Genomic DNA, 21,953 nt, shown 5'->3' on the forward strand with positions numbered 1-21,953 from the left:
AAGCGTGGCCGGAAATGGCTTCGATAAGTGACACTTGAGTACCCCATAGGCTGTCACTTCCTGTGATCTCCAGTTCCCTCTTATACATCACAGAGACATTGCACAATAGAAAAAAGGCCATTTTCACGTGCTATTGTCCACCAATCAAAAAGGCAGAAACACCAGTTAGGCAACTAACCCAAACGGAAATACGGTAAAGTACTTGATGAAATATCTCTCCCGGTTGCATCGATAACATGAAAGTATTGATCTATATAAAATGAGGAGACCAGCAGCCCTTACATTCAGTGTTTCCTGAAGTTTGGACGAAACAAAATCGAAGATGAGGTTTCTGGTAGCGACAATCCTAGTGATTGCGGCATGCGCAACCCTCGCTCTTTCTTCTGAAGGTATGTTTATTTATTAGGCTCATCCATTCTTTTCTATAGCGTAAGTGTTTTACTCATCTTGAATTTCATGAATGCATTCTCTCCGTGAATAGCAACTAAAAATATATAGTAACTTCCCTTATGCTTACGTGTGCACTAGTCCACCAGAGAGTCCGCGAAGGACTAATCCCTACTGGCGCCTTTTCCCAATTATCTAAGCACAAAAGAGGAAACAGTAGTCCAAGCTCACAAGCCAGCATCTTGGTCGCTACTATACAGATTTTAAAGCAAACCTATGATGCTTTGAAAAAGCATTTCTAATCCGTCATAAATTACGCATAACAAATTAATTTCAAGAATGAGAGTTGCGCATTTACGCACATATTAATCTCAGGTTAACAGCAACCGTATTTTTCCATATACTTGCTCTCGGAATAGTTGAGCCATGCAATTGTTGCAAAAATGGCATTACTCCGCCGAAATATCCGGCACACATTTACCTGAGAGTCCGATATAAACCTACAGAAGACGTATAATGTATTAAATAAGCAAATGCCTGCACGAAAGGAACAATAAACAGAGTACGGAAATTGCGACTTCTGCTTAGGTATTAGAAATGTAAAGCTATCTGCGTGAATACGGGAAGACTTTATTCCGGCGCTTGGTCTTCACCGGCTCCTTTCTATATATATATATATATATATATATATATATATATATATATATATATACATTGCGCGCTCGCCAAGCTTTCACCTAAACATCAAATATATATGGTCTTATTTTTTTACATTATATCATGACTTTCTCGCCTCTCATTGTCAGTGTAATTTCATTCGCTTTCGGATTAGGAGCGAACTTGGTGGAAAAGATGCCGCGCGCCCCATCAGAAGTATCTCTTCGACGGCAAGTTCTCCGAACCCTTAACGAGATGGACGTTGCTCCTTGAATGCGTTGTCAACACGCAAAAGTGAAGGTGGAAAATACTGATACTCCTCTTGCTATGCTTGTGAACTTGATCACGTGGAAACTAGGACAAGGACAAAAAAAGCTGCGCAAAACAAGGAATTCCGCAATTACGCTAACTTGTTGCATAATTTATTAGGTGGCAAATGCTGTGAAACGGAACTGAATTAGGTCAATGCAAAAGTCATATCAAATATTAAAAAAGATGTGCACGCAACGTCAGCTAGTTTTTATTCGCTGCGAGCTATAACATGAAATCCGATATTAGTGAAGTGGCTTTCTTTTCTTGCTTTTTCGGGAAATAAAAAAATGAAATAATATTATAAACAAACTACGTTACTAGAATAGGAAGAAATCATACAAAATTTGCTAGCGAAAAACTACCGCATAACCTCTTCAGTACACAAGGTTTCCCACGTAATTTGGGCAAAAATGAATGAATTATTATATAGTAATGACATTCTTAGTAATTCGCAAGCCACTCTCGCATTACTACGCAGGAATAAGTAAAATTCTTTGAAAACTTTTTCGTTTGATGAGACTCAAAGAGCACACAAACGTAAGCGCAAGGAATCACGTAATTGCAGTTCAGCGGATACCCGGGCACTGCAATATTCCTGGTAACACTGCATCGGACGCAGCTCCGAATCGGGCGCACAGTAACGAAAAGAGAATGAGTGATTCTCTTCTTCGCAATGAAGTCCGCCTGCTCTTGAGACAAATATCTTGTCGTCTCAACAAAACTACCCGGTTTCATCAGCAATCTAAGAAATTTGAGTTACCCTATATAGACCAATGCATAAACTTATAAATTCCTTAAAATATTTGACAAAACAGCAATTTAGAAACGTCAATGTACGGTATGCGACTTGGTACTGCATTTACTAGATATTTTTATTCGGGATAAAAGGTGGCTCTTGTCCACAGTGTTCTTGTGGCCATTAAGACTAAGATGTGCATAATCTCCTGCTCGAGTGCGCTAAACATGATTCACAACGAAAGCAATTGCAAGAAAATGTTACTTTCAGATAAAAGACCATTCACTCTAAAGGAGATTTTTGTCCCATGGTCAAGAGCGCCTCTTCAGCAAAGAGCACTTCTTGCGTTAAAAATTTTTCGAGGGCACCAACATTTTGGTGAAATAATCACTTTCAGTTTATCCTAATAAGCTAAATGAGTGACATAAATGTTGTTCTTTGTTCAAAATTGATTTGTGCGGTGATCGTGATTTTCACGCAATCTGTAATTTCTTGTGTTCCCAGTCACTGTGTAATTACAGTGACTATGTGTATGTGTATGTGTGCTGAACTCATGCACAAAACTTTGCGACTTAGGTAGTGTTGGGCTGCAAAGTTTTTATTTATCCGGTGTTTTATTGAGTGCCATATTTTGGGACATTATCCACCTTTTTTGCGCATATGTGTTTCATTTGCTAAGTGACAATGAGTTGCCGTTGCCGTCATAAAGGGGCAAACCACCCCTGTTATTCCTTTCAATAAAAAAGGAAAATGATACAAAAACGGTTTAATAATTGCGCCTGCTGTTTGTCTTTTCTGTTTCGCAGATGAAACCAAGGGCCAGTCCAGAAAGGACAAATGTGAAAGGCTTGTTCCATTGCCACCGGTAAAGTTTTCCTCGAAAGAAAGTAAAAAAAAGAACCCAGAAAGCTTTAAATCAACCAGGTTAATAAATATATGGCATATAAGAAGCCTCTTCTCCCATTAAGAGTTAATTCTGTACATTACGAAGTTATCGTAATGGAACACGCCAGATTATCAATGAGGAAACATCTGGAAAACACGTGTGTTTTCATGTGTGCCATAAGAAAAAGAAATTCTCGGATGATTACAGCACTCCACAATGCAAAATTTGAGCGAGCATTTTTCTTGCTTTTATTTCGCGATATATTCGGTGGTACGGACAATCTATCTCGTGCGGCACGTTCCAAAGGAAGCGAAGCGTGGCACGACTGCCTCGCTAAATGGAAGATCGCGAGAGTCAGCGCCTGGGCGTCACATGAGTGCGATTCACAGGAGGCGCTACAGACAGACATCCGCTCATGTAGCGCTTTTTATCCATTCCGTCGACGTGCGCAACTCTGCCCTAATATTGTAGCCTTCTCGTCGCACAGCCTCCCTTGCGAAGCACTACGATTCCCTCGCCTTCGTTACATCAACGACAAGAGCGGCCCTTCGTCGCGGCGAAGACGTGCCAGCATTACCAGCGGCGACTACTTAAAGCCAGTGTCACATAGAGCTTTAATCGTAGTCGTTCGCCACCGCCCCTTGCAGAAACAGTGATCCCCATCACACACGTTGGTACTGCGGACTCACATCAGCAGAGGACGACATGGACAAGCATAGCCTTGCCGACCTCACAGCAGCCTCCCTTCCTCCCCCCTGGAAACACAAATTAGATCGCCCGCGCATCTGCTGATGCCTAAGCCGCCGGCTGCTCTGCTCATGCGCAGGCCACCTCCCCTCCTCCCCTCCTCCGGTTTCCGGCGTAAGGTTCCGCTGCACCCTCTTCCTGAACTTTCGCCTTTTTTTCATCTCCCGCTTCACTCTGCGTTCGCCTTCGCGGCGCTCATTCGCGCGGTTCGCCGAATGCTCGCCGCAAGAGGCGCCTAAGAACTGTGGTTCCCTGTTTTGTTATTTTTTAACTGTATTCTTGAGCAACCTTAAGCACACAGGGAACGATTAACGAAGGTTGCTTTTGCTAACTTCAACATTTAAGAAGAACACATTTAGCCATACATTAAAGAAAATGTACTGAATAGCAAATGTTACCCAAAAATATTTTACAATCGACGTTCATATTTTTTTTTTCTGATACGTGCAGTCGCAGGAAACGTACAGGCTGACCTGCACGTACAGGTGCAAGGACGATCCCTCTCGCTTTGAAGATGAACCAGACGGTATCCCTTGTGGGGTAAGTTCAGAACCCATTCTTCGAAGATGACGTGAGTTGGGGAACTCTCTCTGTGTAGCATTGACTGCCTAATTGCATCGACTTCAGTCCTTGAGCTAACAGCTTTGACGCCGTTAATACGACACATGTGTACATTGATCGGCGTTGTTGCTAATGAGCGTAATTAGAAAGTTTAAGACTAGGCGACGCAAGCTGCACCGAACCCTCGTGGGAGGCGAACTTCGTTGTGGTTCCTTCGGGCTGTTTTCAGCTTGCTTTGGGCCTTTGGATGCCCGGTGTTTGGCGTACACAAACGTGTGGGCACTGCTTGCATTACCCTAAAACTATATGTTATAGACTATATTTTCCACTATATGATCCTAGTTGTCGTGTACTAATAAATGGATATGCCAACACTATTGAGAAACAGTATCGGAGCTTTGCTTTATGTTTGTGACGCTTTCGCATATCCTAATGTTAGGTATCCAGACGGCATTGTAACGTCCTTAATATCTCATCCCTCAACTTCATCAATTCATTGCATCCTCGTAAAGCTCAGAAAGAGGCGTATATCGTAGCGATGACGAAAAAAATCCCACTGCGCTACCGTTTGCTACCTAGTCGTCATAATATCTCGGAATGAAATGCTGCCTCATAGTCGGAAAAACAAGAAAAAGCACTCCTCCACAAAACGACGAAAAACACAGGTGGACATGAAAGAAGCTGGCATGATAATTGCGAAAATTGAGGTGATCGTGCCATGGGGCGGGGGGTGGGGGCGAAGGGAGGCACAAGATTTTGGCCGCGCTGGGTTCAGTTAGTTATGTGGGGTGCTATAACGCAAAACTATTCGAAACTTTTCTATTCCAATTCTGCAATCAGCCCTCTGCGATTAGTCAGAAGCCTTTTTGGACCACCCCCACTTCAGGTGTCCGTCACGCGACGTCACGAAAACCACGATAGCTTCCCATCTGATATGACGTGGGCACAGTGAGTATACATGATTTGACCGAACAACAGAAAAATAGTTATTTCTTATTCGACAATTTTCCCCCATTAGCCCTCGGCTATTAGTGAAAAGTTTTCGGGCTGCACCGACTTCACCTGCCCGTCACGCAACGTCACAAAACCGCAAAAACTCAATGCGTCAAAGTGACGTGTATGCGTTAAAGACGCATTAATATGCCGAACAAAGGTCAGTTTTCTTCTGAATAGCCGCAAGCTGCCCCGTTCCGAAAGGAATAAAATCCGGCTGCCACTGATCGCTCAGGCACTGGCTACTCGCGCCTGCCGGAGAGCATGCTTATCTGCTTATAATAAACGTTCTTGCGTTTCCATGTAACGTTTTCGAGCACTTTCGGCATGCTTACGACCTCGTGCTGTCAACTATTCTTTGCTGAGGATCCGTTTTAGCGCCATTCTTAAGCTTCCATTGCATGCCGCCGCGATTTTCAGCCAGCCACCACAAGCTAAGTAAGGAAAAATGGACCCATCGCAGACGCCGGCACAACCCTCTTTCTCCGGTTATCAATTTTCATTGCAGTGGCTCGGCCCCATCGAATCCCTCTCTACTTGAGCGTGCTCCTCGCCTCTTCTCAGCCAATTGGATGAGGCAAGCCGCTCAGAGTGAGCAATGTTATTCGTTTTTCAAGCAAACAAAAGTGACATCCTATGAACGAGGAGAGCGTTTGATTGGTCTGTTTAGACAACGCTGTCGGTGACCGCCCGATGCTTGCGTCGGTGGTTGCGCAAATCTCATGTCAGGAGATTGGAATAAAAACATATTGGAATAGTTTTACGTTATACGGCCCGTGGATGCGTTTCGTTGTTCCGGTACCTAAACCGCCCGGCTCTTCAACATAATCTTGGCTGGAAATTGTTTGCATCATACGAGAAATTATTTGTGCGTGAATAGAAGTCTTTCAGATATTGAACTTGATAGCTCTTTTTTTTTACATTATGCAAAACAAGAATTCACCATTGACTTTGGGCTCTGCATGTCAAAAGAATCAACACAACAACGTCGTTTGATTTTTTTTGTTAAAGACATATCAAAATATTTCTCAGCCGCAATCTCACTACCGGTAATTTCAATCATTATGTATATATATTCATAGCACATACTACAGAACACTTAGCGTGAGAATAAGTAAGGTGACAACACGACCTTATAGCATACCGCAGAGTGCGCAATATAGTTATTTGGCCAATGTATAAAATGGGCCTCACAGCTTTCACGTAGCGTTTGGCCAATATCCTTATTAATTGGTTGCTTCATTAGCAAGCCCATTTCAGTGTGTAAATGAAACAAAAGGGGCATGCGATCCTTTGAACATCGGACGTCATGAATTCGTTCCCGTTAATTCAATGTTCGACCACTGAATGGTTAGGGGACAATGGTGCGTGATTAAAATAAAACAAGCGCTCGCGTAAGGTTGAAAGAAGCAAAAAATATACCCGTTTCTTCTTCACAACGAAGAGGAACACGACCGCGTGAGATTATTTAGGGGTCAGGTGGCACCGAATGTGTGTATGTCTCGGGAAGATTACGAGCTGTTCGTTTTATCGCGTGGGCTATTAACTAAATATAGGAAGAGTCTAAGAGCAAACGTGAAGTCATAATTGCGCCTGGGGAACCCAATTCTATGAAGTGGATAGTACAGATGTATCGCGCGACGAAGCTCGCGCTTAAGCTGTCTTCCCTACCGTCGTTCTTGTACCGCTGAATTGTTTAAACTCAACGACATTCTTTCACATAGAACGCGTAATTTTTTTTTCAGTGGTATCATGCGAGTTACAGCTAGAAACCGTGCTCGCTGGCGGTATCACAAGTACCCTAATAGCCTTATGGCAAATTTTTCGACAAATTTTTGAGGGAGACGGTGGATTCTACCCTCCTCCTCCTCTCTTTTTTTTTTTGTTGCCGCGTCCCCTCGCTTTTTTTCTTTTTTCTGCCTTGCGCATTTTGGTTGTCCTTCGAGTTGCGTTAAACAAGATACGCGCAGTTGTTCCTCGAAGTTTTAATCATATAGACAATGCACTTCTAACGCCGGCTCACATTTATTAAGAGATTCGGAAGCCGGACGACAAACCTTCTTTAACTACGGCCGTGTCACTAATAGTGATGTCACTGCCATTTTGCGAGGTTCGGCTTAAAACACTGAAAAAGGCAGTGGACCGTTTGTGTAATGCTTTTATAGATTTGTTCCATCGAATATGGTTTGCCAAATGCCATTAATTTGGATTTCTGTTTGAATTTTCTAGAAATTGTGCGCAGCTCGCGTATTTCATAGGCTGAAGCCTATATCCCAAATTTCTTTTTTTTTCATTTCGCTGTTTTATATATATGACAAAACTTAAAATGTAACGAAACTGTAGGAGCAGTATTTATGATGATTCGTTGGAGTAAATTCTCCAGCGCTAAATTCGTGGAAATGAAAGCATTTATTTCACTCTTTAATTTGTTTTCAATTTGCAGCATATTCCGGCTATACGAGAAGTGACTGCTTGCAAAAATGGAACGTGCGTGCTGTTTCGCCCGCTCCCCTGCCCACCAGATGAGTAGGAAGATGCCACGGCTTCGTCATCTGTGGGCACTGAACAGTCTAACTCGATGCAAGCGCAGTAGCGCGAAAATCAGAACCTCTGGGTCCATGTCCGCAAGTGAATGACACATAGAAGTGCCTATTTAAGAACACGCAGCCAGACAATGTTGCTAAATAAATTCACGTACTACACCCTGGAGTGCGCTTTCTTTTACTGCAAATTTTGCTGCCGTACGATCAGGTCCTGCTGTTGGAACGAGATTCTGGCACCACAGCAATACGTTGAGATTGAAATATGTGGCACTATGCAAGATGACCCGACTCTGGCAAAGTACGGAATCTCTGCGAGCTCTACGATGACCTCAGATGAGTAAGCTTATGCGATGAAAGCATAAGATTCTAACATTGGCACAGCCCCAGTTTGATTACATTATCTTTTGTTTGGGCGTTACCTCATGGGTGGCCAAAAAAGAAGACACGAGGTCAAGCCACCGTTGCCTTCTTTCATTTGTTATCGCTGCACCCAGAAAAATAAAGTCACGCATAAACTCCTCAGGGAGTTGCTTAAGTATGCGTAAGCATGAAGCCGCTTGCTCATCTCCACTCAGCCCGGTGTCACTATATACGTTATCGAACTTGATCCCACCACTATAAGCGACAGCGCAGCGGCGACACGAATTGCGGTGGAAAGCAGCGCAAAGTTTATCGATGACGAAAGAGAATTACTAAAGTTCGCGGCGCCAGGTGCGCTGTTGACTTTCCCACCATTGTAATTCGTTATCGCCTTTTAGCTCCTTATCCGTCCGTGGAATGGTCATGAATGGCGGCTGCGTATGGAGCAGCCGCGTGAAGCCTATCTTGAAAGCGATCAGCGATGGAGACACAGAGCAGTGAATGCTGACAGCTTCGTCTTGGCTGTTTTTCTCACCGCTTAGTTCGCGTTGAGGCGAGACGCGGGGCCACCCAATATTGAAATAGTCTGGAATGGGGCAAAGGGAACGCCGAGTGCTGTTAGCTTCGTGAGCGGTCTTTTCTCGCCGCTTCGTTCGCTTTGAAGCATGAAGCAGCACGAAGGTGAATTCAATAGCTGCTGAGGGCCCCATCTCGAAAGCGATTGTCTTCAAAAACGGAAGAACGGAAGAGCTGAGGCACTATTTTTTCTTTTGAGTAAACATAGAAATGCTCATACATGTAAAAAAATACCTTTTAGCGTATTCGAAAGAAAACAACGAATTGGGTTGAGAATGCGCCGCGCCTGCACTGTTCGCATTTGACGGCGGATAGACAGAAAATGTGCGAAAGAGGAGACACGTAAGTTATACGCACGAAAAGAGTATGGCAAGCGGCTCGCACCGAGTGTGTGGATGGATAACGGGGCATTCACGGTATCGCCTTATTGTGATATTAAGCGGACAAGAATAGGCGGCGGTGGCACGCAACAATGCCCACTCTTCTGTGCTTGAAACGAGGAAATGTTGTGTGCAGGTTTACTCCATCCTGCACGTTATAAAGAGCACATATTTGTGCCTGGCTTTGGGAAAGCTAAGATTGTGAGTAAAAGCAAAAATCACGTCGCTGCAGAATTGTTAGAAGGGCTTCTATCAGAAATAAAGGGTCAACGTGTGTTAGTTACATTGATCACGTTGTTTTCTTCAGAAATGTGCTTTTGCAAATGCCAGATTTTAGGATGCACTGTCTTTTTTTTTTTTTTTTTGCCGCGCATTCACTGCAGCGCGAACGCATAGAATTCTTCACATTTGCGTTTGTCTGATGTAATCAATCATTAGTTGACGCGTAATAGACCAAAGCACCAACTTGCCCAGGAACAAGTTCGTTGCAATGTCGCCAATTTGTGAAATAGGTACTATGCCAAAAACGTCAATACAAAAGTTACCGCTGACCTAATCTAACTATATATCCTTCATCATCTCAAGGATGAAGACAAGCCCAATACGTTTTTAAGCATGAACATGCCTTCTTCACCGCGAGAGCCGCTCGTCGATCACCATTGGAAACAGAAGTTGCCAACTTTCCCCTGCTGTTCCTGGATGGCGCCGAATGGTAGCACGGGAGGTGGATTCAAGTTTTAAAATGATCTAAGTGGACTGATCCATCAAGCAGTAAGTAAACAGTACAACTAAGGAAGATACATTTAGAATATGGGTGAAAAAAAAAAGCGGCCGCCGAACACGTCTTGTGATGACTATCGACGGTAGTGCGTTAGCATTCTATCAGTGGATAGGATGATCGCATTGCCACCATTGGGACGTTGCATGTATCAGGCGTGTACTGTTTTGCGGTTTCCTGGAACGCTATGTGCTATCCAGCGCCGCTGCCGCATGGTGGGAACGCTGAGAAACTTGCCACATCCCCAGCAGTAAGGAACATTTCGTTCAGTTTAGGTTTGTAGCCACAACGCGGTGTGTCGACCTTAAAGTGTTCAAAATACGCGCCATAACGCAAACCATGACGCGCAACTAAAGAAAACACAGTAAAAATGAGCACATCTTCGGATCGTCGCATCACCTAGCACATGGAAGCGAGTGCGTTTACGTATCAGCGTTATCTCGAAGACGGTCAACTATTTCCTCTACTACAGCAATGAATCCGCAATTTTGCTAGACACGTGGGCAGGAAGCTCGTCGGCATTCAGGAGAGATGTCTCTCGGCGAAATGATAACTTCCGTGAAGCTTCCGTTATATATAATTTTCTCGAGTGGTTTTCTTTTTTTTATTTCTTCACCAGGGTAGCCACGTGTTGGCGTATACGTCAGGCGCTTCTTCCATTGGTTTCGGATAGAACCAGCATGATCCATTGTTTAAGAGGAAGCTGTAGCACGGGCCTATCTCCGATGGCGGCTGCTCAAATACATTTAAAACGAGTGAATGATTTTATAACGAAACCGCCCAACCAACTAGAAAGAAATTTATGATACATGAGGGAGAAATTGCAGTGACGTCAGTAACTATAGCTTTAATTTAGATCAGTCAACCAGGCGGTACGATTGCAGGCAACGGGGTTTGGATGTTGGAAACGGGTACAATGAGTGGATGCAACATTTACAAATTAGTGGAACATCTCAGTATGGCCTATGATATATCATTGCTGTCCGCTTTACATGTAATGTTATGTGCCGTTTACAGAAGTGCGATATCGCTTGTAGTTCCTGAGGTAAGGTTTGTTTCTTAAAATTTTGAAAAAAATAATCTGGAGTTTCATAGTATGGCGTTCCTCATAATCAAATTATTGTTTTGGCCCATAAACCTACAGAATTCAATTGATGCCCGCTGTTTGCGCCATCTACTCAGACGTATACAATCCTCTCCCTCTTTAAGTGCTTTCATTGTGAACAAGGCCCCCGTATGAGAGCCGAGATGCCTTGTTTCTTTATTATTATTTTTGGTTGGCGTCCGCTTTTTTTTTACCATTGACTTGAGCGCTCCCGACCAGACATGTTTTCGTCGAACTCTTGACCTAATTAATCTTCCTACGGCTTAAAGTCAAGCTATCGTTACTGATATTCGGCGCTACTTTTCCCTCATCCTCTGGATTTCGGCCTTCAAAGTCTCCTGCTTCCATTTTTCGTTCCGTTCACCTCGGCCGACCCGTCATTTTGAATTTTGGCCTGAGCCTTGTTGCAAAGGCTGAACGCTCGCTTTTTCAAGCGAGGTTACTTGTTAAAAACTATCTTAGAACTTGGATTAAAAACTATCTTAGTAATCGCACACAATTTGTTGAAATTAACAGCGAGAGGTCCGCGACAACTAACATTACATCAGGAGTACCCCAAGGAAGTGTCTTAGCCCAAGTATTATTCTTAATCTTTATTAATGACTTACCAGCATATGCTTCACAGCATATCAAACTTTTTGCAGATGACTGCGTTCTTTTCCAGGAAATTAACTGCCTTGAGGACCATAGAACTTTAAATAACGCCATAACAGCAGTTTCACAGTGGTACAAGGACTGGCAGATGGATATCAATCTAAAAAAGTCCGTTCTATTATCTATAACCAGAAAAAAACATACATCAGCTTTCCAGTACACCCTCAACAACATTCCTCTTGCATTTGTTCATGAGCATAAGTACCTCGGTGGGACACTAACATCTGACTTCAGGTGGGCTTCTCACGTTAACAATATCACACCAACCGCAATAAGACAGCTATTCTTCATTAACGGACGCCTTAAACTAGCACCATCTGAAACAAAGTTACTCGCATATAATACACTTATAAGACCGGTTCTAGAGTACGCCAACACCGTTTGGTTCCCGTTTACTAACAAGCTGATTAAAAAACTTGAAGGGGTACAGCGAAAAGTGCCGAGACACATATGTAATAAACACTCCATCACAGACTTACTAACAGCATTACTGAAACGGGCAGAAATTCTAACCATGCATAACAGAGCCAAGCTTGCTAGACTAAATATCATGTATCAGTTAATACACAATCAACTTAATCTGCCTATTATGAAATACATATCAACGTCCTCGAATAGATTAACTCGTCATAAACACACACACACATTAGGTGAATTTTCATTCCGCACTGATATTTTAAAATACTCATTTTTTGCAAGGGCGACACGCGAATGGAATAATTTTAACACAAGTAACACTGACAGCTCATCCTCAGATACGTTGGGTACATTGATTGCGGATCAACTATACGCACTGCAGCAATAATTCTTCACATTAATTACGCAGTTCCTTTTTGCCTTGTTATTTTAACGGTGTTTGTGCTTGACTATAATTAGGGCAATGATGCAATATATTTCTTTTCTTGTTGTCAATATTGTAACCTTGTTTGTTGCGAGACTGTTATTACCTCAATACTGACCCTGTAACTGGTTTCTGTCTCTGCAGTTATTGTTGTCATAACCTCTCCATTCTATTTATTCTCTTGTATAATCACGTAATCAAATTGTTATATGCCCAAGTTTTTTATTGTATAAGATTTAGTAAGTAGCACCTTATACCACGTTCCTTTGTATCACATACAGCCCTTCCTGTTTCAATCCCTGATGGGATTCACAGTATCAATAAATGAATGAACGAAAAAATACGATGGCTCGAAAGGAACCCTTTTTCTCTCGTCGTCATTTTTTGGAGTGTTCCGTTACCTTGATGAACGTGCCAGCATCTCGCTTTCAGTTTCACTTTATTATTATTTAACTACAATGAATCGGTAAGAGACAATATGCAGACAAACATCACGCGAACTTCTAGGCAGCAGAACATTCTCATCAAGAGAAGCTACCCGCAAGAATAAGCTGGATCACCCCCGTTTTTCACACACGACGTCAACCAGACGCTTGACTATCACCACTGTGCACAACCTATCATCCTACAGTCCAACCGCCTCTGAGCTAGTTACCAACATTCGACACCAAGCGCTTGGTTTGTGCTGTGGAAAATGCCGTAACCAAGTTAGAGCCTTCTCGACGCGATGAATCCCGGACACGGGCCGTGAGTCTGCTGTCGAAATTTTGTTCCTGAGAATTCATGTCACGTCTGACCTCAGACAGAGCAAGGCAATCCAAAACCTGGTTATCCTTCAAGCGGATAAATGCAACGCCCCAGTGCTTCTAAATCGCAGTGATTACATCGACAGGGTGCTGCCCTTGCCGCGAGAAGCGAGCACTTACTCTCATCTTGACAAGCACCCAACCAGCAAAGAACAGAAATACTGTTAAAAGCTTCTATCGGATGCGTTTCGTTTACGTTCCTCCGAGGTATAAGCACCTGTCCTACAGAGTCTTTTGCCACAATGGCTCCGCTCCTGCTCTCTATCGGCTATCCCAGACAGCAAGCTTGCTGTGCCAATGCGGCCAACCGTGAATTACAGACGGTCTCCTCTTCACAGCCTACGCAAGTATTTTTGCACCACGTCTTATCGCCACTTGTCGACAGAGGCTCGACACATGTCCGTAACTCGAGCGACTTCATTGAGAAAGCACGCGATCGTAGGCTTGACGATGATAACACTATGGTACCGTTCGAGTGACGTCCCCGTTTACTTGCGTGCCGATCGACCTCCCTGTTCAGATGTGCTTGCAAAGATTGCCCTCCGCTATCCGAGTGGGCATCGTTCGAAAGTAGCGGCCTGCGCGAGTTTTTGCAGTTTTGCCCACAAAATGCTTATTTTGTTTTCCAAGGCTGCTTCTACAAGCAACTTCAGGAAACTACAGGCCTTGTTCGTAACCACTGCAAATGTAAAGATGGAAGTAGCGGAACGCCGGGCTTTAGCGACGTTCGTGCCACAACCTAGAATATTCCTTAGATATTCGAATGACTGCTACTTCGTGATTAAGAAGGATACCCTGGGTTCCTTTTCGTTGCGCTTAAACACAACAGAACACGCCATAGATCTTACGGTTGAATTGGAGGGGGTTGAACTTCTTTTCAATGCCTTCTGCAAACCTACGCATATGGGATGCGTACTTGAAATTCATCTCAATTCATCCCTCTTGCTACAAACGTTCCATCGCCGCATCGCTCATAGAACGTTCGCCAAAAACCTGCACTTGCCCTGAAGACTTAGAAAAAGACTCCGAAGCCTGTCATCTTAAACTTTCACATATCTATCCTACTTCATTCGTGGCTTAAGTGCACTGCCACTTGTCACGCCGGCTTAGTACTTCCTCCGCCACGTTTATTCCTCGTCAACCTGTTGCGATACCTTATACTCCCTATACTAGCGAGGCGTCAGCCCATGTATTTCGTTTTTTGATGTGCACGTTGCACATGCCGCAGCGAGAAAACTGCAAAACGTGCTTGGTAATGTCAAAGGAAAGCTTCTCAAAGAAAGGTATCCAGGTGTTGGGGGCAATGTCCTTTGTGCCGAGCGCAGTTACAGCTGCCTCGGTGAGGCTGCTAAACTTCAAAGGCGCATCAAGGAACACTGCCATTATGCCAAACATAAAAAGTGTCTTTTAACGCTCTTACTAAGCATTCTGTAACATAAGGATGTAAACTTACTGTGATAGGGCGCATGTGCTAGCCACTTAAAGCAATCCAGCCTCGCGTTTGCATCTGGAGTCATTACTAATTCAAACTACTGATTCTACGCTGAACCGTGATGACGGCAGCCTTCGTTCCGTTCATGCCCACTAATTGCGCCATCTATTCACACGCACATAGCCATGTCCCCCATCAGCTTGGTTTCATTGTTAACGCGGCCCCCGTGTGGGAGCCGAGAGATGTTTTCTTTCTCTTAAAGTATTTTGGTCGGCGTCTGTTTCTTACCATCAAACACGAGAAATCCCAAAGAGACGAGTTTTGTCAAACTCTCGATTTCATATGTAGGTCTTAGTACGACCGCACGCGTGCGACAGGCGAGCGTAAATCGCGTGTTGGGCTTCAAATGTGTAACTGGCCGAGTGAGCGCGTGGACGGCATAGTACTCTGATATGGTCACACCGTTCGCTACTCGCCCTGGTTGTTCAATGGCTATCATGCTAGGTTGCTATGCACGACGTCTCGGGATCAAATCTAGGCCACGGCCGTCGTATTTCGGGATGCCTACTTGATGGGGGCGAAAACACCCGTGTACTTATATTTAGGTGCACGTTAAGGAACCCCCGGTGGTCTAAATTTCTGTTGTCTTCCACTATGGCGTGCCTCATAATCAGAGAGTGGTTGCGGCACGTAAAACTCAATTATTTCATTTTTACACCGTTCGCTCTTGTAGCGTAAAGTAATTTCCTCGAACTCTGCTAACGTCACCGCAAGCTGACATAGTCCCCTCGCACCTCCGAAAAATTCAGTACCGATAACACTTAAGTTTATACTCAACTATTTCTTTAAACATTCTGCTACCACTCCGTCAAATTTTTCCAACGAGTGGGATTTGAAACAGGCTCATATATACAAAAAATAATTGTGGAATAATGACGGTGTCTGTTTCGAAACAACTCTTAAGATGTGCGGGAAGTTGGGTTTCGTGATGTTCTTTAGCGTTCGATCTACAGTAACAATTAAGATTATGAATGCAGTGTCTTCTGGCGCAAGGGTCAAGTATGGCCTAAATGCGCCAGGCCAGTTATAATGAGTTCCAAGTGGAACGAGGAAAAAGGCGAGGTGGATGTGACGCAGCTGTAGACGGGCTTAAAGAACAATCACTGTGAAGTGCGTAAAACTAGTACGATTTGAAAGTACGGCAATGGGTAATAAAATCTACTATGGACACCAAATGCACCAACTAAGGGCAGTCCAGAGGGACCATGATGTCGCTGAAAGGCTTGGCACCCGCCGTGGTTGCTCAGTGGTTATGGTGTTGGGCTGCTGAGCACAAGTTCGCGGGATCGAATCCCGGCCACGGCGGCCGCATTTAGATGGGGGCGAAATGCGAAAACATCCATGTACTTAGATTTAGGTGCACGTTAAAGAATCCCAGGTGGTCAAAATTTCCGGAGTCCTCCACTACGGCGTGCCTCATAATCAGAAACTGGTTTCGGCACGTAAAACCCCATAATTTATTTTTTTAAAGGCTTGGCCTGACAGTGCCAACGTGGGAGCGGCCCGCCTTGGCTTAAGAAGTCGAGCCTCCGGACCTCATCACAATAAACGTTTTCGCACACACACACACACGAAATACACATCTCGAGATGATGATGGTATACTAAAATATGTCAAAGGCAATCTATTTCAAGAAGCCCCACTGCCTTGAAATGCAAGGACCCTTGAAATGCAAGGAAGTGTACGCCTGTGCTATACAAAATTATTGTCAAAGCGGAAGCCTCTAGTTATAAGTAAGGAGACAGGAGAAAAGCTCAGCTCTTAAGCGCCCGTTCTTACTGTAAGCGTTGGCGACGGCGTTGTCTGGCGCCATAAACAAGTGAACGAGCGAAGGACGAAAGGGCCCACGCGGAGTACCACGGGGTAAGGAAATATGCGAGAAGGAAAGTGGGCAGTGGCTGCGCCGAAAGAATCAGCGGAAAGCAGAGGAGGTTATGACGTAGTTGGTATTCGCCCCGAGAACGGCCTACAGGGTCGTTGCAAGCGCCGCTCGCATGACGTGAGAGCACGAACTCGCGCCTATAGTCTGCTAAAGTTCTGCAGTGTTTCCGCTTATTCGCTCTTGTTTCCTATGACTGTGTACTGATGATGGTCGTCTCAAATTTAGTTTTACGGCGCCTTCGTTCGCTAAAATTTATTTGGAGAGCTTATTTCCTATACGACAACCTATTACTCAAAGGTACCAGCCGAAGGAGCTCAGACGAGCGCAGTGCGGGTTTCTCATGCGTGCATCTATACTTTGCAGCGGTATTTCACTTGAATAATAATTTCCCAAACGGAAAAAAGCAGCACGTAATAATTCGGTTAGGATACTATACCTGCCGTGATGCAACAAGGATATCACAAATGTGGGCTATATATGACTTCTAGATCATTTACCTTGACATCAAAGTGATAAAACATGTTTGCTACGACGGGTAAGTTCATAGTATAAACCAAATTATTCCTTTTCTTCACAGAAAACATCGGCAGTAACATGAAGACTTATCCAACGCAGCAGTTTGAATTCTGTCCACACCATTTGCTTCTTTAACTCCTTCTTAAAGATAGGCCATTCTTCACCGAATAAATTGACGTGGTGGTAACTTGAAGTAAAGCTAACTGAGGCTTAATGCTGTTTGCGGCATACAGTAAGGAATACGCCTTTATTTCTTTCCCTTTCCGTGCTACAGGTTTGCCCACTTCAGAAATTTACTAGTGCTTGTTTCTTAAAGAAATGACATGACGAGTTCGTCTGGGGAACTAAAAAAGGCTTATGCACCTGAAATTTTGAGGGGAAATACGCCATTTGGAACTTGTGACTGCAGCCAGAAAGAATCCGAAGACTCATTGAATAGTAGTATGGGACACGTAACGGTATCACTGCTCCTCGATGGAGGTGATGGAGGGAAAGGGGGAACAGAAATTAGAAAAAGAGGAAGGAAGTGATGACAGGGTGTAGTAAAGCATCGCAATACCAGAGTGGAGCTCCATAGCTACCGGTCTGCGTTGTTCGCATCTGTGACGACCAAAGGACCAGTGGTCGTTGCGCGAGTAGGAGGCTGCGGGCTGTGGCTTACTAGAGAGTGGCAAGCACTGGATTAAGAGCATCCAGTACTTGTGCTCTACTTCGCGCTGACGGAGCATACAACTTGCTAAAAATCGCAAGTAGCGTATTCATGAGGGACCGAAGCATCAGAACCACTTGCTGGTCTTCTTCGGACAATTTATCGGTTCTCTCGAGTCTATACCGGTGCGCTGCATCTTTGATGTGACTGGGGTCCAACCGTGGCTCCGGCTGTAGCACCTGCTGAGGAACTGGCTGCGGTATCAGTCCTGGCTCTGACTGTGGCTTCCCCTCTGGCTCCGGATGTGACCTCAACTGTCGCTTCAGCTGTACCATCGGCTGTGACCCCGGCGGTTTCTGCGACTGTGGTTTCAGCTGCGACGGGGGCTGTCGCTTTGGTAGCGCGGGTCAATCTTCAGTATTGGTGGTGTGTGGCACGACCTCCGCCTCGACCCCTCCAGGCCTAGGGGTAGAGGAGGAGGACGATGTGGTGTGCTGTCCAGGTAGGCATCTGTATTCTTTGAATTCCGACGATGTCGGGAGCGTCGCTTACTAAGGGCTGCACCTGCTTTCCGACTAGACGAACGGTCTGCCGTCATCTGCTTCAAGACCTCCCTTTCCTTCATTTTGGGACACTCCTTTGAGGCAGCATCATGGGATCCAATGCAGTTGGGGCATTTGAGAACCATGGCTGCACAGGAGTCTGCAGCGGGGGGCTCAACGCAGCGCGAGCAAAATCTCTTGTTCTCGCACACAGAGCTCACGTGTCCCAGCCTCATACAATTGTGACATTGGAGTGGCCTTTACAAATGATGTCTAAAATCACCAGTATCTTTCAGAAATAAATGTTCATTATTTTGGCTAACAAATGCGCTAAATCTGATACGTTTACTTCGGTCACCTGGCTGTATATTTGCAGCGAAACAGGTGGCAATTCGCTATCTTTCAGTATTTCAAAGGTTACTTACTGTTTCGATCTTTTCTGTGTTTTCAAGGCACGAAATATTATTGGGCATTTCTTTGGAATCTGCCTAACGGTAGCATATTTGGACGGGGTAAACTCCCCGCAAGAGAAATGTACGCGAAAGAACGACAACACAAGCACTGACTAACAACGTTGATTTTATTACAACAAGGTAAAATATAGAACGCAGGTACGGGGTGTTATAAAATCAATTTCGATGAAAGTTTAAGAAGGAAAGATGCAACCACAAGTATCGTACGTGCTTGGATGGAACGCGGCTCACAACACAGCTTTTTCTTTGGGTATGACTACAATATTCAGGAGCACAGCCTTTGATGCAGCCACCCTGTTCATTCAATGCGCAAGCCATATTGTGACCATTGTAGATCGTAGACTTGAAATCGTTTTCTTATTGCAAGTGAAAAAAGATGAGGTAAAAGCCTTCAAAGAACGCATGAAAAAAAGTGGAAATGTTTCGGGCGGGTGCAAAGAATTCTGATAACGCATGTGTGAAAGAAAAAAATATGTCTGAGAAAATTAGTTGTAGGTACTGCGGTGCCCAAACATAGAATTCAAGCACCCCGTTTACCTACAAAGTTATCTAACACATTCAAGAGTGAAACAGATAAAAATTCCTAGTCCACAGGGAATATTATTGCTGCTACAGAGTATTACAACTCATTTTTGCAGGAATGTCATGAAGCGATCGTCGTCAAGTAATTTTACAGAGGCTGTCAATCTATCTTTATTTCATTAAAAACATAGGCCGCCAAGCTAACACTTGATGATCTCATTTCATAATTTGCCATCCAGTTTCAAGAAAAAAGACACTGGTGAGCACACTGTTTCGTAAATTGTTGAGCACCTAGATAACTACGGAGGAAAATAAAAATTGAAGTTGAACCATTAAATCACGGCGCCTTGTAAAAGGTCCGAATGAGCCTCTAACTTCGCCGCCTAATGTCGGGCGAAGATTATTTAAATTCAGTTTTCTTTAATTCCGTGTGAGATATGGTATAGATGGTGGAATGAACGAGTTACCCTTTAGAAAACTGTGTTCTCGATGCCACGTGATTTTTATTTCTTTACGATGTTTTGCAACTCGATAAGGGTATTTTCGCACCTTGTCGCAATTAAGGTTACTTGTGTGTCAAAGGAAATGTCTTTTGGAAAGTAGTGGCAGTTCGGAGACGTAGATAGGTTGGTATGGCTAATAGAAAAATTTAGGTGAGAATAAAAAGAATCAGCAACCCTTCCTGTCTGTGAACAAGGACGAGCAGTACTTTTCTTTTCTTCAGTACTTTTCTTCAATATATAAAAACCAGAATAGAAAAATGAAGCGTAAAGGCACTGGTTTATGAGAGTAGGCAAAGCAAATGCGATAATTTGTTTGGAATGGCTAGCATGAATATGTAGCGAAAATCCATAACTCCTTCCGCAGCTGCAAAAGACATTCTTCCTATCTATGTGGACAGTTTTTTTTTCAAATTTAGGCAGTTCTTAATGGATTGTTCGTAAGGCGCCATCAGCAATGACACGTTGGTTAGCTATATTGGTTGTGCATAGCAGCGCGTAAAGATCGTTGATTATATTATATTTTACGTTAGTGTAGTCGTAATCATAAAGCTGTCACTACACATATAGCCCTTGTGAATATAATGGTTTTTTGAAGCTTTGTTTTTCTTATATGTTTCACAGCCGCCATCACTGCATATGCTTCTGCCTAGAAAATGCTGGATTCCGGGAGCAGGACTTCGGATTCAAAAAATGAAGAATCAGTAGCAGCTCATGAGACACCTGAATGGGGCATCGGTGTATGCTTGCAAAAGTGTAAGCAAGAGTACTTCCACTGGAGTTCCAGGAAGTGCATGTGAATGTCTACAACTGGAGCGTGTTTAGTGCTTTCCACAAATCACATGTCACAATCTAACTCCGCCAAAGCCATAGCGAAAGCGACTACGCTGGAACCATTATTTCATGCGTAAGGAGCGGAACACCTTACCCGTACCTAAATCACGCAGCCGTTGAACATAATCATGACAGGAAATTGTTTGCGTCGTTAGAAAATATATTTGCACGTGAATAGAAGTATTTCAGATATTGAAGTTGACTTTTTATTACATTATGCAAAACTAGAATTCACCATGCACATTGGTCACTGCGTGATCAAAGGATGGACACAACGATGTCGTTTGATTTCTTTGTTAAAGATATATGAAACTATTTCTCAGCGACAATCTTACAAGCTGTATTTCCAGTGATTATGTATACATATTCATAGTGCAAACTAGAAAGCACTAAGCTTCAGAATAAGCAATATCACAACATGACCTTATACCATACAGCATGGTGGGGAAACATAGTTATTTGGATATACTAGAACATAGGTCTCACGGCTTGCACGTAGCGTTTAGGACGATTTTCTTAATGATTAGTTGCTTTATTATGAAGCCCATTTTCATGTGTCAATAAGGCAAAAGTGGCATGCCATCCTTTGGACGTAAGACGTCATGTATTCTTTCGCGTAAATCAACGTTCGACAACTCAATGGTTAGGCGAGGATGGTGCATGATCAAAATAAAATGAGCGCTCGTGTAAGGTTGAGAGAAACCAAAATTTACGCGTCTCTTGTTCACAATGAAGACGAGTGCGAGAGCGTGCGATTGTTTAGGTGTCAGATGGCAGAGAGTGTGAGTGTGTGTATCGGAAAGATTACGCCGTGTTCAATTTATCGCGTGTGCTATTGATCAAATATACAAAGACTAAGAGCAGACGTGAAGTTAGGCATTGTCGTGATTGCGCCAGCGGAACCCCATTCTAGGATGTAGATAGCAGAGATGGTATACTGCGCGAAGACGTTCAAGCTTACGCTGGCTTCCCTACCATCGCTCTGGTGATGCTAAATTGTTGAAACTCATCTGTCTTTTTTTATATAGAATGCGTCATTATTTTTGAACTATATCATGATGTTACTGTCAAAACCGTGCTCGTTAGCGGCATCAAACCTAACGCAGTAGCCCTACGGAAAATTTTTTAGTTTCGTTGGTCTTTTCGAGCTGTATCAAGGAAGATAAGCGCAGTTGCTGTTTGACAGTTGAAATCATTTATTCAAACTGTAAACACTTAGAG

General features: G+C 43.8%; 1 protein-coding gene and 1 long non-coding RNA gene across 2 annotated transcripts in view; both read left to right on the forward strand.

The window, feature by feature from the left end:
• Positions 1-21,953, forward strand: part of LOC142576357 (uncharacterized) — a 57,307-nt gene that overhangs the window by 12,847 nt on the left and 22,507 nt on the right. The gene's annotated exons all lie outside the window — the stretch shown is intronic.
• Positions 2,128-9,253, forward strand: LOC142574244 (uncharacterized). Its single transcript, XR_012826468.1, has 3 exons — positions 2,128-2,957; positions 4,176-4,265; positions 7,723-9,253. It is a non-coding gene; the product is annotated as an uncharacterized LOC142574244 (long non-coding RNA).

Source organism: Dermacentor variabilis, chromosome 3, assembly GCF_050947875.1.
Source record: "Dermacentor variabilis isolate Ectoservices chromosome 3, ASM5094787v1, whole genome shotgun sequence".
Taxonomy (NCBI): Eukaryota; Metazoa; Arthropoda; class Arachnida; order Ixodida; family Ixodidae; genus Dermacentor; species Dermacentor variabilis.